Source organism: Bos grunniens, chromosome 19, assembly GCF_055505025.1.
Source record: "Bos grunniens cultivar Pamir isolate PY7600 chromosome 19, Bosgru_T2T1.0, whole genome shotgun sequence".
NCBI lineage: Eukaryota > Metazoa > Chordata > Mammalia > Artiodactyla > Bovidae > Bos > Bos grunniens.
Genome location: NC_141183.1, coordinates 33,838,678 through 33,857,259, shown reverse-complemented (window position 1 = coordinate 33,857,259; position 18,582 = coordinate 33,838,678). Strand labels below are relative to the sequence as shown.

The following is an 18,582-nucleotide window of genomic DNA, read 5'->3' as shown; positions in this document are numbered from 1 at the left end:
AATAGATATTTAGCCTTTATGGGATATTGAGCAAAACAACAGTCCATGAATTCAGAATGCGATACCATTGAGCACTAAAATCTTCTCACACATGGTTTAAAATAAAGTCTACCCAATGTTTCTCTGAGAAAATTTTATTTGATTGTGATGGGATGTTTTAAGTCAATTTTTAGGAATGGAAAAAGTATTCAATTAAGTCTTTCTTTGCTTTTGTACCAGTTGCAATGAAAAAAGCTCAATCAAAATAATTTTGGTTCTGTCCTACCAAGATCATTCTCCTCAGAAAAAAAAAAATCCCCCCAAAAAGTGAATTTAGAAAAGAGTGTGAGTTTGGGATGAGAATGGAATTCTCATGGTCAAAAGAAGAAAGATTTTTGCTCGTTCTGTGAACTTGATATTTCACGGAGAACTGGCTTCCTCAAAACTGCTGCTTTTTGTTTGCTTTTGGCTTGCCCCAGTTGAGCAACGGGTCCAGTGGACAGGTGTTGATGAAAACAGGGCTGAGCTCCAAGTCTGAGGAGTATTTTTAGGTCTTGAGGAGGCAGGTTTCTTTATTTGAAGGAAAGGATGATAATGTCATCCAAAGCACTAGTTCTGTGTAGAAGCTGGCTCTTGGCAGGACTCAGGGAGAACACTTCAGGAGAGGTGCAGCCAGGGGCCAGGCATCCAGAGACCGAACGTGGTAGAGACCCAGTTGCTCTAATGGCCTGCCTGAGGAACCTGACGGACTTTTGAGTGAATTTTCTCATTCTTTGTCCCTTTTATACACTGTCAGTGAACACAGGCATTGGGGGTGTTTTGATTGTCCCATGGAGACTCAAGCCTCATGTTCTGTATTCTTTCCCCCTTGAGCAATAAAAATAACCATTGAAACCCCCAAGTCACGTCATACTGTCATGATATGCCAGCTGGCCAATCTTGAACAGTCCTCAAAGTAAAAGGTCTGTGAAGAGACGATGGATGGAAGATGGAGTCCTGTGTGTGTGCACACGTGGGTGCCGTGCATGTTTAGTGCCCCAACCTCAGACTCATCACAGGGCAGCTGGGTGTTTAGATAGGCCTCTCCCCTGAGGTCCTATAGAGCAGAGGATTCTAAGTTAGCATTCGGGGAAATCAATACTTTACATGACATAAGGAAATCAAAGTCCGAGAAACTGTCTTCAGCTGAACCTTATGATGTTTATTTAGCTCCTCAGGTCCCATGCGCAAAGACTTATGAACAAAAATTTTTTATCTGTAGATTGCCTTAAATGGTCTCTTGTATCCTGGGAAGCTTTTCCAGAGATATCAGCTTTACTCAAAATGTGTCCTTAGGACTCTTAGTCCAGCATGATATAAACTTGGGACACACTGCCCTCCACCTCCTTCTAAAGAGTGACTGTGCACACTGGCATGATAAACAGTCTGAGCATAAATTTGATTTCATTGTTCTAAAGTTTTCATATATCTCCTTAGCATGGGACGTTTTTTTCTTTCCCACTTTGTACTTGCGCCATATTGCTAAATGCAGAAAGTATTACAACACAATGTGTGTGGTGTTCAGTCACTAAGTCATACCTGAGTCTTTGAGACCCCATGGACTGTGGCCCACCAGGCTCCTCTGTCCTTGGGATTTCTCAGGCAGGAACACAGGAGTGGGTTGCCATTTCCTCCTCTAGGGGATCTTCCTGACCCAGGGATCGAACCCACATCTCATGTGTCTGCTGCATTGGCAGGAGGATTCTTTACCACTAGCACAACCTATAGCTGTTCCTGAACTTGATTTTTCTGTGTATATGTCATTTATTATATCAGAGGTAATCAGAGGGGTCTGTGTGGATGGACTGCTGTATGTGCTGTATATGTGTTTTCATAAGTTCTCCATAGAATTCTTATCTATACCAAAATTTGAGAAGCCTCAATGCAACTATTCAGTCAGAACTGAGACCAACAATTACGTCTTAAGGACAAAGAGTCCACCAAACTTATGGGCTCTGTCCTTGGTTTTTAAGCCCCCACCCAACCCCCCACCAGTCCAGACTTAGTTTACTTTTATCCCCAACTCCACACCCTGCCCTCTGTCTTCTGTGCTTCCTCTGCTCTCATGGCCACCCAGCCTTGCTAATGCTGTCTTCACCAGGTTTTGTGCCATAGACCCCTCCCCAGAGTAATTTTAAAATGCATGCAATGAAACATGTAAGATTTCAAGAGACACTTACACTAAAGTTATACTGAAATACAGTTATCAAAATATTTTAAAAGGTATATTGATAAAAAAGCCATACTTGCATTTCCTGTAAGATCTAGAGGCAGACCTGTGGCTGTTGTAATTTCACAGAGGTAATGTCTATAAACAATATTTGAAATAGCTATAGTTAACTGAAATATGATGTGAAAATACCTGTAGTTTCTTTTGGTGACAAAGTCACAGGTGCTGCTCCCAGTCCTGGTGTTTGTCACCAAATGGACTCAGTTAATTTCACTGTGGGCTGTGTTAGTCACTCAGTCGTATCTGACCCATTGTGACCCCACGGACTGTAACCCACCAGGCTTCTCTGCCCATGGAATTCTCCAGGCAAAAATACTGGAGTGGATTGCCATTCCCTTCTCCAGAGGAATTCCCAACCCAGGGATTGAACACTGGTCTCCTGCCTCGCAAGAAGATTCTTTACCATTTGAGCTACAGAGAAGTCTCTAGTTTTTCATTAAAAATTTGCCAATTCCTGCCTGCCTATCCATATATCACTTAGTTTTCAAGACCCAGCAGCCTGTTTAACCCTCCCTAATGGCACCCCACTCCAGTACTCTGGCCTGGAAAATCCCATGGATGGAGGAGCCTGGTAGGCTGCAGTCCATGGGGTCGCGAATAGTCGGACACGACTGAGCGACTTCACTTTCACTTTTCACTTTCATGCATTGGAGAAGGAAATGGCAACCCACTCCAGTGTTCTTGCCTGGAGAATCCCAGGGATGGGGGAGCCTGATGGGCTGCTGTCTATGGGGTCGCACAGAGTTGGACACGACTGAAGCGACTTAGCAGCAGCAGCAGCAGCAGCAACCTTCACAGAGGACACACATTTCTGGATCTTTTGTGTAAATGTAACAATAACACCCAGAAAGGCACTTCATTTGTTCATAAAATTCAGCTGTGTTTTATCTCTCCTATCTCACTGTGAGTTTCTTGGAAGCAGAGACTGGACTTGTGCTTCTTTTGAAATTCCATTAGCAATGGCAAACAACATGGTGATGGGCAGACGGTACTCCAGTGGTTCTTAACCCTGGACGCCCATCAGAGTCACTGCAAATGCTTGGGTCCTGCGCCCTAGGCCAGTGGCTGTCAAAGTGTGGTCCCCAGACCAGCAGCATTGGCATTGCCTAAATCTAAATTTGTTAGAATGCAAATTGTTGAACCCTACCCTGAAATAACTGAATCAGAAACTCTGGAGGTGGAGAGGAAAGCAGTCTGCTTTTGAGAGGCACTGAAGTTTGTGAACCGTGAACTTCCTGATGTTCAAGCTGGTTTTAGAAAAGGCAGAGGAACCAGAGATCAAATTGCCAACATCCGATGGATCATCGAAAAAGCAAGAGAGTTCCAGAAAAACATCTATTTCTGCTTTATTGACTATGCCAAAGCCTTTGACTGTGTGGATCACAACAAACTGTGGAAAATTCTGAAAGAGATGGGAATACCAGACCACCTTATATGCCTCTTGAGAAACCTATATGCAGGTCAGGAAGCAACAGTTAGAACTGGGCATGGAACAACAGACTGGTTCCAAATAGGAAAAGGAGTATGTCAAGGCTGTATATTGTCACCCTGCTTATTTAACTTCTCTGCAGAGTACATCATGAGAAACGCTGGACTGGAAGAAACACAAGCTGGAATCAAGGTTGCTGGGAGAAATATCAATAACCTCAGATATGCAGATGACCCTTATGGCAGAAAGTGAAGAGGAACTCAAAAGCCTCTTGATGAAAGTGAAAGTGGAGAGTGAAAAAGTTGGCTTAAAGCTCAACATTCAGAAAACGAAGATCATGGCATCCGGTCCCATCACTTCATAGGAAATAGATGGGGAAACAGTGGAAACAGTGTCAGACTTTATTTTTCTGGGCTCCAAAATCACTGCAGATGGTGACTGCAGCCATGAAGTTAAAAGACGCTTACTCCTTGGAAGGAATGTTATGACCAACCTAGATAGCATATTCAAAAGCAGAGACATTACTTTGCCAACAAAACAATGTTCGTCTAGTCAAGGCTATGGTTTTTCCAGTGGTCATGTATGGATGTGAGAGTTGGACTGTGAAGAAGGCTGAGCGCCGAAGAATTGATGCTTTTGAACTGTGGTGTTGGAGAAGACTCTTGAGAGTCCCTTGGACTGCAAGGAGATCCAACCAGTCCATTCTGAAGGAGATCAGCCCTGGGATTTCTTTGGAAGGAATGATGCTAAAGCTGAAACTCCAGTACTTTGGCCACCTCATGTGAAGAGTTGACTCATTGGAAAAGACTGTGATGCTGGGAGGGATTGGGGGCAGGAGGAGAAGGGGATGACAGAGGATGAGATGGCTGGATGGCATCACTGACTCGATGGACGTGAGTCTGAGTGAACTCCGGGAGTTGGTGATGGACAGCCTGGCGTGCTGTGATTCATGGGGTCGCAAAGAGTCGGACACGACTGAGCGACTGAACTGAACTGAACTAAAGTTTGTGACTGTCCTAGGGATTCTTATTCAGAAAGTATTGGGTGGAATTCAGGGAACTGAATGAAAAAGTACCATTATTCAGTAAACTCCATGAACTGGAGGGTATGGTTCAGTTTTGCTCACCATTCTTTCTCAATCGTCTGACATATGGTCAGGACTCAGAATTATTTGTCAAAAAAAAAAGAAAAAGAACCAAAATGTGATGTATCTGAAGCCCTCTAATTAAGTAATAAACAACTGTATGTCTCAGTGTCTGATGACTTTTATAGGAATTAGGTGAAACAAGCCTTTTGGAAGATGAATATTTCCTTCAAAGCTGCCATTTATTGCAGGGCATCAGTTATTCAATAAATGATGTACTTGTGGCTCATCTAATAGTTCCAGCTACTGATTTAGGTTGTGGGAGAATTTTGAGAAACAAGACTTGAAACCTAAAAGTTTTAACCAAGTTAAATTTTGCATTATTTTTTTCTATCAGGAGAACTTGCCATGCTGAACTTACTAACAAACGGAACTGGGTTCAACGCCTGGCATGCAACAAAGTGAATCTACTGACCCCAGCTTGTGGAGAAGGTAAAATACAGCATTTATTTGTAGAGCACTAAGCAAGGAGAATGGGAACTCATGCTCAAAGACCTGAACTCCCCAGTGGCTTTCAGGAAAGGGTTGTTGAAGAGAGTGTGAGGGAAAGGGTCACAGATGCGTGATCAGCTTGTGCAGTTCTCTGATTGTTGATGATGAGGTAAGAGGGTGATGTTTTAGGAATCTCAATCAACCTTCTGGCTCCAACCTTTCTGAGGTTTCTGTGCCAGTGGCCCCCAATTTTCATCTGGTAGGAGTTTGGTTTCTGTTAAAACAACCCGAGGATATGGCTAGGGATATTATCTGTAGCCCTTGAAGCATCAGGAATCCTTGACTTTGTTTTATAGCTAAATTATTATTATTCTCTTTTACTTGACTGCTTTCCTTTGTGTTTTCATTTTCTCACTTCTCTGATGAAATTTGCTTTTTGGAACTCAGAAGGCCTGGGAGGCTAAAACTTTTCTGTTGATACAAACAAGAGGCAGGGGACACAGGGTGGGGATTTGCCCCATGAAGGCTCTATAGGTTCCTGCTCAGGTTCAAACTCTTTGGGGTTTTCTGATCTTCCTGACTAGTGAGTATGATGTGAGCTCTTGTACCCTACAGAATGAAGGACAATCCTTCTGCATTCCACCTTCGGATATAGGTAGAATAAACTAGAGCTAAAGGGGTATAATTTCCAGAAAACCGTAATTTACATTCGAACAAAAGGCTGTCAGAGCATATATTTTGCTCTTTAAATAGCATGTCACTGATGTATTGATTCTACTATGTGAAAATCATTGTTTAAGACCTTCAGGGAAATCTGAGAAATATTCCTACCCTCCAAGAGCTCACAACCCAGGAGAGAAGGTGAAGCAGGAATACAGCTCGAATCCCTCCTCATCCTCTTTAGTGCTTCCCAGGGCCTTTGCCAGTTGATTTCTTTAATTATCTTTTCACTTCATTGTGGGTTTACTGTCTTTCTGCATTACAAGGCAGAGCATTCTTTTCACAGTTGAGCACTGCCGTGGTTTTCTGTCTCTTGCTTTTCTTTTTCTTGTAAAAATCATTGTTGTTGCTGTTTGTTCAGTCACTCAGTCGAGTCTGACTCTTGGCAACCCAATGGACTGCTGCACGCCAGGCTTCCCTGTCCTTCACCAACTCCCAGAGCTTGCTCAAGCTCACGTCCATTGAGTCAGCGATGCCATCCAACCATCTGTCCTCTATCGTCCCCTTCTCCTCCTGCCTTCAGTCTTTCCCTGCATCGGGGTCTTTTCTAATGAGTCTGTTCTTCACATCAGGTAGCCAAAGTATTGGAGCTTCAACTTCAGCCTCAGTCCTTCCAATGAATATTCAGGATTGATTTCCTTTAGGAGGGACTGGTTTGATCTCCTTGCAGTCCAAGGGACTCTCAAGAGTCTTCTTCAACGCATTGGAAAATGCAAATCAGTAAACATTTACTAACCCTGGATCTGGGCTAAAAGAGTCTTCTTATTCCTTGAAAACTACTTCTTACTGGGGAACTGGGCCTTGGATGGCAAAGGGAACAAAAAGCCCTGCTGGCCAGGGAGGTCTGGCTGTCACTTAGCACAAACGTCCTTCTCTTATGACAGCCTCTCGCAGACTTGACAGGCCTGTCTCCAGGCTTCCAAGGCTCTTCTCTCAGACCTCTTTCCTCCTACCACTACGTGCTAAAGTTAGTTGAAGTTAAGCGTTTTTTTTTTGTTTGTTTGTCTGTTTTAACAATAAATAATACATTGCTCTTTGTAGTGAAAAACTGTTTAAAGTGAAGTATGCAGGGTAAATGTAGACCTCCTCCTCCCCTCTCTCCCAGGTCAGCAGCTAGAGCAAGCCCTCCAGGTCAGTGTATGCAGCTTCAATATAAAGACATCTTTCTGTGCATTTTGCACTACATTTTCCAAATCTTTTCATGTTGGAGCATATGTAAATATACCTATTCCGTAGCATGAATGTGCGTCCTGTAACTTCTGATGGACATTTCTTTCTTTGTTGTCTTTCTCACTCTCTCCCTTTGCTGTTACAAAGGATGCTCCGGTGGATATTCTTACACAGATTTCTGAAGAAAACTTACAATCTTATACAATTAACGAATCTTTAATGTAGCTAAGTTTTATTTTAATACATTAATGTGATATAATCGTACTTTGAAAGAAATAGGTATCCTTTGTTCCCAACCATTTATTTAATAGGCCCTCTTGTTCCTATTAGGACTTCCCTGGTGGCTCAGATGGTAAAGCGTCTATCTACAATGTGGGAGACCTGGGTTTGATCCCTGGGTTGGGAAGATCCCCTGGAGAAGGAAATGGCAATCCACTCCAGTACTATTGCCTGGAAAATCCCATGGACAGAGGAGCCTGGTAGGCTACAGTCCGTGGGGTTGTGTTGGACATGACTGAGCGACTTCACTTGTTCCTATTGGTCTAAGATGTAAACTGTATCCTGAACTAAATTTGCATGTATACCTGCTTCTGACTCTTCCAGTGATTTGCCTTTCTATAGATTTCTTTGTCTAAACCAACCATACTTTCCATGCCATACAGTTAGGATAATCTTATAGGATGTTTTCAAATTTGGTGGGGCAGGTCTTCAAACACTGTTCTCAAAATATTTTCATTATTTTTGTTCATTTTTTTTCCTTATGGCTGAGCTTTAGTGTTAGTTTGTCAAGTTCCACTTAAAAATTACATTGGAAATTTTTTAAAAAAATTAACATATAGTAGAATTAACTTTGGGGGAAATGTACAGTTCTGTGAATACCGACGTGTGCAGATTGGTGTAGGCACCACCCCAGCCAGGATATGCAACACTTTCATCAACCTGTTACTGTCAGACTTTCCTCCAGCTGTAGCTCCTGTCATCCACTGTCTATTCTCTGCCACTATAATTTTGTCTTTTTGAGGATCTTATATGCATGGAATCGAATAGTATGTAGTCCTCTGAGACTGATCTCTCAGTCAGCATGGTGCCTTTGAGATTCACCCAAGTTCTTGAGTGTGTTTCTTGCATTGTAAAGTAATATCCCACGGCATGAATGATTCCAGTTTATTCATTCTTCTCTGCTGAAGGACACTCAAGTTGTTTGCAGTTCGGGGCCACTCTGAAGAGAGAGTCATCTTAAACACTCACGTACAGATTTTCATGTGAACGTAAACCTTCATTTTTCTTGGCTAAATACCCAGATGTGGGATTTCTGGGTTGCATGCTGAGTTTCTGTTTAATTGTAAAGACTGCCAAACTCTTCCAGAGCAGCAGTCCTGTTTGCATTCCCCCCAGTCGTGTCTGAGAGTACAGGCCCTGCAGTATCCTCATCAGCCCTTGCTGTCATGAGTTCTTTGTATTCTGTCATTCTGATCAGTGTGCAGTGGGATCTCATCATGGTTTTAGTTTGCATTTGCCTAATGGTTAATGATGCTGAACATCTTTTCATGTCCTTATTTGCCATTCTCACATTCTCTTTGGTGCAAGTGTCTGTTCACATCTTTTGCTCATTTTAAAAATGGGCTATTTGTTTCCTTATTATTGAGTTTTGAGGGTTCTTTATATATTCTGGATGCAAATCCTTTGTTGGTAAGGGTGGCTTCATGGGAGTGTGACCCGTGTGGTCACACAGACCTATGCTCAGAGGAGCCCCATTTAATGTTCTGCTGTTGCAGCTGAAATTCTTAATAAGTTTTCATCAAGGGGTCCCACATTTTCAATTGGTACTGGGCCTCATAAATTATGTAGCTCATCTTATTTGTTGATATAAGATTTGCAGATATTTTTCCCCATCAGTAGCTTGTCTTTTTTTTTTCTCTTAACAGTGTCTTTCTCAGAGCAAAAGTTTTACATTTTGGTAAAGTCCAGTTTATGGCTTTTTGGGTTTTTTTTTTTTTGACTGTGCTTTTGGTGTCATGACCAAGATCCCTTTGATCACAAAAAGTTTCTCTTGTTATCTTATAAGTGCTTTATAGTTTTATGTTTTAAAACCTTAAGATATATGATGTGCTTTCAGTTAATTTTTGTGTAGTATATATGATTATGATTTAGGTTTTACATTGAAACTTTGGCAACGTATTTAATTTATAGATTCATTTAGGAAGCACTGGCATCTTTACAATGTAATATTTTTATATCCAAGAACATGATCATGTTTTTTAAATGATTCAAGTCTTTTATGTCTGTAAAACTTTATAGTTTTATCCACATATATTGTGCTCATTTTAGTAGTTTATTCCAAGATATTTTGGAGTTTTTGTTGCCACTTGAGTGAGATTTGTTTTCCATTATGTTGATCAATTCCTTTATAGTTGATGGATATAGTTGAAAAGAAAGCTGTTGTTTTTATGCTTTGATCGTGTGTCACAACCGCTTTACTAAAGGGTCCTGCTCATTGTTTTCTTTAGGCAGGTCTCCAACAATCCCTTCCCTCCCACTTCCTGTCTTTCCCTTCTGTCAGCTAGGAGCAGGAATGGGGTGGGGTGTCAGTCCTGTGAATTCTGCTGAAATGACAGATGCCGACCAGCGCTGAGGGTCAGGAACTGACCCCATTTGCTGTGAGGTACTTAATGCCATTGTTCTTAGCTCTGGGGTTTAAGAGCTAATTGCATCAGATAAACACTAAACACATTTTATCAGTCCATATTTTATTCAGCTCAAGTAACAGACTAGTTGAGTGGCATTTACTTTTTAAGATGTGTTTTGTTTTTCTCACATAACAAGAAATCTGAAGGTAGGCTGTTGCTGGTGTTGGTTCAGCGCTTCAATACTACCACTAGGAATCCAAACTCTTTTAGACTTGGGGGAAAAAAAAAAACTTTTTACATTGAAATAATTTTATATTCACAGGAAAATCACAAAGAAATTACAAAGAGTTCTCATATACCCTTCCCCGAGTTTCTCCTAACATTATTGTCTCCTATAAAGAACATTTGTCAAAAGTAAAAAGTTGGTACATTGTTATTAACTAAACCACAGTTTTTTGGAATTTCATCAGTTTTTCTACTAATGTGTTTGTCCAATTCCACCCAATCCAGGTATCACATTACATTTGGATTTCATGTCTCCTTAGGATCCTTGGAAGGATCTGGTGGCTCAGATGGTAAAGCATCTGTCTACAATGCGAGAGACCTGGGTTCGATCCCTGGGTTGGGAAGATTCCCTGGAGAATGAAATGGCAACCCACTCCAGTACTCTTGCCTTGAAAATCCCATGGATGGAGGAGCTTGGTGCAGGCTACTGTCCATGGGGTCGCAAAGAGTCGGGCATGACTGAATGATTTGACTGACTTACTTTAGGATCCTTGTGTGTCTCTAAGCCTTCACTTGTTTTTCATGACTTTGACACTTTTTGAAGATTACTAGCCAGTTTGTAAATGGTTCCTCAACATGGTTTGGCTGGTGTTTCTGATACTTAGCCTGGGATTGTGGGTTTAGGGGAAGAATGCGCCAGAGGTGGAGTGCCCCTCTCATTGCATCATATCAGGGGCTACATGACCTCGACAAGATTAATCCCCTGTGATGTTAGCCCTGTGACTGTCAACTGGTAGTGCTAAACTTAATTACAGAAGTAGTGTCTGCCAAATCTTTCAGTCTTTTTATTATGGAGAATTTGAAACATACACAGAAGTAGAGAGAAGATGCTTGTATGTCTAACTTCAACAGTTATCTATCTATAATTGATCTTGTTTCAATCTATACTTACACTCACTTTCCCAGCAGCCGCCACTGAGCTATTTTGAAGCAAGCTGTAGATACCATAGTTCAGTCCGGTTCAGTTGCTCAGTCATGTCCGACTCTTTGAGACTCCATGAATCGCAGCACGCCAGGCCTCCCTGTCCATCACCAACTCCCGGAGTTTACTCAAGCTCATGTCCATCGAGTCAGTGATGCCATCCAGCCATCTCATCCTCTGTCATCCCCTTCTCCTCCTGCCCCCAATCCCTCCCAGCATCAGGGTCTTTTCCAATGAGTCAACTCTTCGCATGAGGTGGCCAAAGTATTGGAGTTTCAGCTTTAGCATCAGTCCTTCCAATGAAAACCCAGGACTGATCTCCTTTAGGATGGACTGGTTGGACCTTCTTGCAGTCCAAGGGACTCTCAAGAGTCTTCTCCAACACCACAGTTCAAAAGTATCAATTCTTTGGCGCTCAGCTTTCTTCACAGTCCAACTCTCACATCCGTACATGACCACTGGAAAAACCATAGCCTTGACTAGACAGACCTTTATTGGCAAAGTAATGTCTCTGCTTTTTAATATGCTGTCTAGGTTGGTCATAACTTTCCTTCCAAGGAGTAAGCCTCTTTTAATTTCATGGCTGCAATCACTACCTGCAGTGATTTTGGAGCCCAAAAAAATAAAGTCTGACACTGTTTCCACTGTTTCCCCATCTATTTCCCATGAAGTGATGGGACCAGATGCCATGAACTTCATTTTCTGAATGTTGAGCTTTAAGCCAACTTTTTCACTCTCCTCTTTTACTTTCATCAAGAGGCTGTTTAGTTCCTCTTCACTTTCTGCCATAAGGGTGGTATCATCTGAGGTTATTGATATTTCTCCTGGCAATCTTGATTCCAGCTTGTGCTTCTTCCAGCCCAGCGTTTCTCATGATGTACTCTGCAGAGAAGTTAAATAAGCAGGGTGACAATATACAGCCTTGACGTACTCCTTTTCCTATTTGGAACCAATCTGTTGTTCCATGCCCAGTTCTAACTGTTGCTTCCTGACCTGCATATAGGTTTCTCAAGAGGCATGTCAGGTGGTCTGGTATTCCCATCTCTTTCAGAATATTCCACAGTTTGTTGTGATCTTCAGTACGGATCACTAAAGTATAAGGACTTCAAGAAAAATAGCCACAATATCACGGGGCTTCCCTGATGGTAGAGTCTTCCCAGATGGTAAAGAATCTGCCTGCAATGCAGGAAACCTGGGTTTGATCCCCGGGTCGATATCATTACCATTTCTTAAAAGCTTTATAATCTTGAAGCTGTTTCTATTTTCCCAGTCTGCCCTCCTTGGCGTGTGATTCTTTATCTTGCTGTTTAACAGTTGCAAGAAAGCTACTCTATCTTCAGCCATCACATTGAAGTTCAAGGCAAGACACCACGAGGCAGAGTAGCAAGAAATCACCTTTCCCAGACCCCTCCTCCCTCCCTTACACCCGCAGACCTGAGTGAGGTCTCGCCTTTCATCTGCCAGAACTATGTCGGTGGCTGCCATTACTAACAAGGCAAGTTGGAAAACTGAGTGTTTGTCTTTCCAACCTCTGTAATAGAGGATTATATGGATTAATAAGGTGAGGCATAGTTGCTAATAAGCCAACATATAGTATCTTTCACACTAGTTTTGGGAAGAGAAAAGTTTTACTTGGCACCTGTCTCCATTCTGTGAAACTAATCATTAGAACTGGATGAGGACAGAGTGGAATTGGCAGCAGGAGTAGCTGAGCTGCTGAGCCGTGGCGGTGATCACATGTTGCTGCTCTTGGCCTGATGAGGCCTTCAGGATGAAGCACGAATGAGCATATTAGTGGAGGAGCCCCAGGTGTGGGTGCTAGAGCCACATGGGGCTGGAGCCTGGCAGTCATTGTGCTGCTTCAGTCGTGTTCAGTCGCTTCAGTCGTGTTCGACTCTCTGTGATCCCAGAGACGGCAGCTCACCAGGCTCCCCCGGCCTTGGGATTCTCCAGGCAAGAACACTGGAGTGGGTTGCCATTTCCTTCTCCAATGTACGAAAGTGAAAAGTGAAAGTGAAGTTGCTCAGTCGTGTCTGACTCTTCGAGACCCCATGGACTGCAGCCTACCAGGCTCCTCCGTCCATGGGATTTTCCAGGTAAGAGTACTGGAGTGGGGTGCCATTGCCTTCTGCGGGCAGTCATTGTAGTTTGTCTTCAAACTTCAGGGACATGGGTGTTAAAGAATGTCATTCCGTAGGTCATAAAATGGAGGCTTTTCTAGATTACTGAGTAGACTAAGTAGGGAGTCTGAGAAAAGTTTGATTTTGATAACTTTAGTAAGAACTTTGCAAAATAAAAAAATTTAGAAAGAAGATTCCAAGTTTCAATGAATCTAAGATGTATCATTAGTTTATATACTTCTAGCAACAAAAATATGCTACCAGTAAACCATGATGTGCCTTTGAGTATAAGGCATATCCTGACTTCAGAAATGTTAAAATGTGTGGAAATGTGTCTTAGTATTGATAAAATATGGTGTTTTAATTATGTTAGACAAGTAAATTTCAGGTTTTATATATTACAGCGTTTAGACTTTATAGAAATTGAGGCATAATCAGATCAATGGACTTTCACCTGTACTACCACCAAGATTAACATATAACACTTTTCCACCATCTCAGGAAGTTTCTTTGTGTGCCTTCTCAGTCAGAGCCTACCACAAAGGTCACCACTTCTGATTTTTCCACCACAAATCAGGTTTGTCTATTTGGGGACTTCATATAAATGTAATCCTTCAGTTTGTTCTCTTTTGTGTCTGGCTCCTTAATTCAGTGTAATGTTTTTGAGATATATTGATCTATATAAAAGTATAATCATTGTTTATAAAGTATAATCTATTCTCCTGTTGATGGACATTTGGGCTGTCTACATTTTTTCTTTTTTACTATTGTAGTAAAAGCGTCTGTGAGCATATGTGAACAAGTCTCTGTACAGACTTGAGTTTTTATTTCTTTGGGATAAATACCTAGAGTGGAATTACTAGATCATAGGGTGGAGAAGGCAATGGCACCCCACTCCAGTACTGTTGCCCGGAAAATCCCATGGATGGAGGAGCCTGGTAGGCTGCAGTCCATGGGGTCGAGAAGAGTCGGACACGATGGAGCGACTTCCCTTTCACTTTTCACTTTCATGCATTGGAGAAGGAAATGGCAACCCACTCCAGTGTTCTTGCCTGGAGAATCCCATGGACGGAGAAGCCTCGTAGGCTGCAGTCCATGGGGTCGCACAGAGTTGGACACGACTGAAGCGACTTAGCAGCAGCAGCAGGGTGGTGCAGGCTTAACTTCATAGTAAGGCACCAAACAGCTTTGCAGAGTGGTTTTACTGGTTTATACTCTCAGCTACAAAGTAGAAGAGCTCCAGTTTCTCCATATCCTCCAAACATTAGAAATTGATAGTCTTTTAATAAAATTTTAACTAAGTAGTACGTATAAAGAAGTATCTCATTGTGGTTTTAATTTGCATGTCCCAGACGGCTAATGAAGTTGAATGTATTATCATGTGCTTTTTGACCACTTGGATATCTTCTCTTGGGGAATTCTCATTGAAATCTTCTATCTATTTTGAAAACCTGAGTGATTTGGTTTTTTTCTTATTGAATTGTAGGAATTCTTAATTCTTAAAGATTTTCAGGGCAGACAGAACACTTGAGACCACCACCTCCTCTTCCTTCTTGCTCTCCCAGTTATGTGTAGACTTTGTCAGGGTATCCATCTCACATTAAATCTGGTATTATCATCTTTACCTTCTTTTTGGTAAAACTGACAATTACTAGTATAATTCATAGTCATTTGCTATCTAGGTAAAGCCTTTTTGTTATGACTCCCCAAAACTGGGAGAGTAAATGACCCTAAATGGGAATCAAGTCTATTAGCAGGACATGTGATTTCCAAATCTTTGTTTCCAACAAAATTAAGAAAAAACTCTAACTTACCTACTAATTGATCATTAAAAAAGTTTTTTGCATACCACTTTATGATTTTAGCTATATGACCTGGGAAGCTAATAGTAAAATATTAATTTCTTTGATAGAATCCCTTTTCTTCTGTTTATTTATATGAGTGAAGTTTCAGCACTTACATCTATAAAAAGAAAGACAATAGCAAAAGAATTAACTCTGGAAACCTTTTCTCAAAATTAGTAACAGCTATCCATGGATTTATGAACTAATTAAAATATAAAAACAGCCACATCCATCTCATTAAAAAATACCTTTTCAGTACAACTTTACTATTTATGTTTGGTCATTACTTATCAAAACATCATATATTTAGATTTTTTAATTAAATTTTTACTTACCAAAATTGTAATAATAGCAATGCAGAAAAACCTCAAAAAATTAATCTCAAATAATAGACATATTTTATTGCATGAAGGAATGATGGCTCACTTAATAGCAAAAAAGAACATTCATTACATTGTGATCAAATTCTGGGGAAGAAATAAAATAGAAATACAATTTTAAGTAATAGAAAAGAACAGTGGAAATTTGGCCTGTTATAGAAGATCTTGTTCACATATTTTAGATTTTGGAAACCAGATGCCATGGTATTTAGATTCTGTTGTAGCCACATAAAAGAGGTAATTAATAGTTTTATTTAAAAATGTCAAAATGTCAAAAAATGTCAAAATAAATGCAAGATTATTTCTTTTCCAGCCATTTAAAACTGATAATGAAGGATTTTGGATGTCAAACTAAAAATATGGGAGGGGACTCAGTTTTTCAAAATTCCCAGTGGTACATGAAGGATAACAACAAATTGATCGTGGCTTCAGTTTTGGTTCAGGCCAATGCCCCCTCCATCCCTGGAGGTAGTAGGGTGAGGGGAATCACCTTCTCTGGAACTGTCTAGAAATACAAACAGAAAGCGGAGAATATTGGGAAGGGGCAAAAGAGGTTGGCTGATTCAGAGGCAAGCAATCAACAAGTATAAGAGGAGAGACCATTGAAAGGTCAGTAGAGTCAAGGTAAGCATTTCCCCCATCTTCAATAGGAGTAAATGCGCTTGTTTGAAAGCAGAAGGGAAGAAGCACTGGTTAAATGGGGTCTAGGGGTCCAGTGGTGATGTCCTGGGGGAGGAGAGGAAGGGAGGAGAGAGAGACAGTGGGTGTGTGACTTTGTAAACAGGTTGTGGCAATTGACTGACGCCCCTGAACTTGAACTGCCTGGTAGGTGGACAAGCACAGCCCGTTATGGCTGAGTAGAGTCTCCTGGGGATTCCTGTGGTAACAGAGAAGCTTTTTTCTGCAAGGTCTACTCCCAAGCCACAAGAGAGCAAAACACTCTGTTGAGTAAATGGATACTGTTCAGACAAAGGGTCCAAACTTCCAGTTGTAAGATGAATAAGTTCTGGGGATCTAATGTTTAGCGTAGTGATTATAGTTAATAATTTTGTATCATACACTTGAAAATTGCTAAGTGAGTACATCCTGTATGTTCTCACCACAGAAAAGAAATGGTAATTATGATGTAGAGGTGAGTTTAGGTTATGGAGGTAATCATTTAAAATACGTAAGTGTATCAGATCAATACATTGTGTACCTTGAACTTACACTTGTATCTCAGTAAAGCTGGGGGGAAGAAAGGGATATTTTTGTTGTTTGTTAGGCATACCCCAACAAATAAAAATGCACTTCCAGGGTATAAGACTGAGTCCCTGAACTTATTACTCTTTATTGGTTTCAGGCAACAACCATTGCAGTAGTTTGACCAGAAAAGCTCTTGGTAAATCATATCTCCTTGGTAAATCATATCATAACTGTCTATAGCTCCTGTATCTTTATGTGAAGATAGCATGTTTAGTTTTTAAAACTCTTTCTTGAAGTATAATATAAACACAAAAAGGTAAATGTATCATAAGATTATTGCTTGATGAATTTTTATAAGCCGAATCCACCAGGTAACCCTCATCCAGGTAGAAAGAGAACATCACCTGCACCTCACCGCCCCTTCTCCGTGTTAATCTGATAGTGTTTAAACTTAGCTTAGACCTGAAGCTAGGAAAACAAAAAACGAACCAAAAAAAATTATAGTCTGCCTTTGAAATAACACGACAGCGGGTTTAAACTGTTAACTTAGTTCTCTGAGCATTTCACTGCTGGAAAACTGATTTCAGAAACACTTTGGGCCTAAAAACCACATCTTTAAGCAAAAATCTGAATTGCTCATAGAATGATTTTCTTCTTTTGATACATCAGCAGAATCTGTCAAATGACTGGTGGATTGGAGAGAAGTAGAAGATGTGAGTTTTTATTAAGCAACAATGAATGAGCAGAGAAGCAAAATATTAGCCAAAAAAGTGGGAACTAGACCTAATTTGACCTAGGATCCTGCTTTATAAGTGTGCTCTGTGAGTGAAGTGTACCTAGTAGCTTTGTAAGGTGTTTTATTTTGTAAAGGTGATTATTGTTTGGAGAAGCCCTTTTTTTTCCACCTTGTTTTATACTATAATAATGTCAATAGTGTCTAGTCACAGTATCTAGTTTTATATTTTTATAGAGTGTCAATACATTCATTTTCATTGTTCTGATTTTTTCCTTTTTTATTTTGTAGCTATACAGATCTGATGTCTATCCTCATTTGTTCTAATTAGCATACCTATGCTTATGTCAATGGAGGGTGAGGCATATGAGTGGATATGGGGCCTGTCTTTTATAAAACACTGGTGTAGAGCCCCCATTTCTTTTTTTCCCCTGGAGTAAGATAGAAAAAGCAGTTGAGGGTTGGAATGGGAAAGGGCAGGATGGGAAGGGAAGAGATCAGAGTCTGAAAAGTCCTGGGAGTTGTTTCTGCTGAAGCTGTTGGTTAAACCAGGGGACCAGATAGCCAAGCAGAGGTAGACAGGATACTTTCCCCGTGTCCTGGGCTCCCTAACCCCACCTGGCTCTGCAGGGTCTGAGGGCTAGGAGGCAGCTGCCATTGGTTGGTGCCTTCCAGTTCCTTTTCCTCTAACCATGCCCTGGCTCCTGGGGCTGGGCTAGGTCTTTTATAAGTACACGTATTTATTAGTGCACACCCTCAGCCTGGCGCATCTAGCTATTAGAAAAATAGCATTGACAGCTGTTTGCTTGATTATCAACAGTAGCCAGAGAAGTCAGGTGAGTGTCAACTTTTTTTTGGTAGTTAGAACATTTAACATGAGGGTGAGAAACATCAAAGTGTTAGTTGCTCAGTTGTATCCAACTCTTCGCAATCCTATGGACTGTAGCCTGCCAGGCTCCTCTGTCCTTGGGATTCTCCAGGCAACAGTACTGGAGTGAGTAGCCATTCCCTTCTCCAGGGGATCTTCCTGACCCAGGGATCAAACCTGGGTCTCCCACATTGCAGGCAGGTTCTTTACCATCTGAGCCACCAGGGAAGCCTCTTAATAATTTTTTAAGTGTACAATAAATACAGCACTGTTAGCTCCAGACACGATGTTGCACTGCAGATCTCTAGAACTTTTTCATCTTGCATGACTGAAACATCACACCTGTTGACAAGCAACTCAGCATTTCCCCCTCCTTACAGCCCTGGAAACCACTATTTTGCTTTCTGCTTCTATGAGTCTGACTATTGTAGGTTTTGCATATAAGACGAATCATGTAATATTTATCCTTTTGTGA

The 18,582-nt window shown here is 41.1% G+C and overlaps 1 long non-coding RNA gene across 2 annotated transcripts in view; it reads left to right on the top strand.

Annotated features, from left to right (window-relative positions):
• Positions 1-18,582, top strand: part of LOC147352027 (uncharacterized) — a 204,790-nt gene that overhangs the window by 147,253 nt on the left and 38,955 nt on the right. For both annotated transcript variants that reach the window (XR_015147880.1, XR_015147882.1), the window contains exon 4: positions 5,159-5,253. This is a non-coding gene — a long non-coding RNA (uncharacterized LOC147352027). The remainder of the gene's footprint in view (positions 1-5,158; positions 5,254-18,582) is intronic.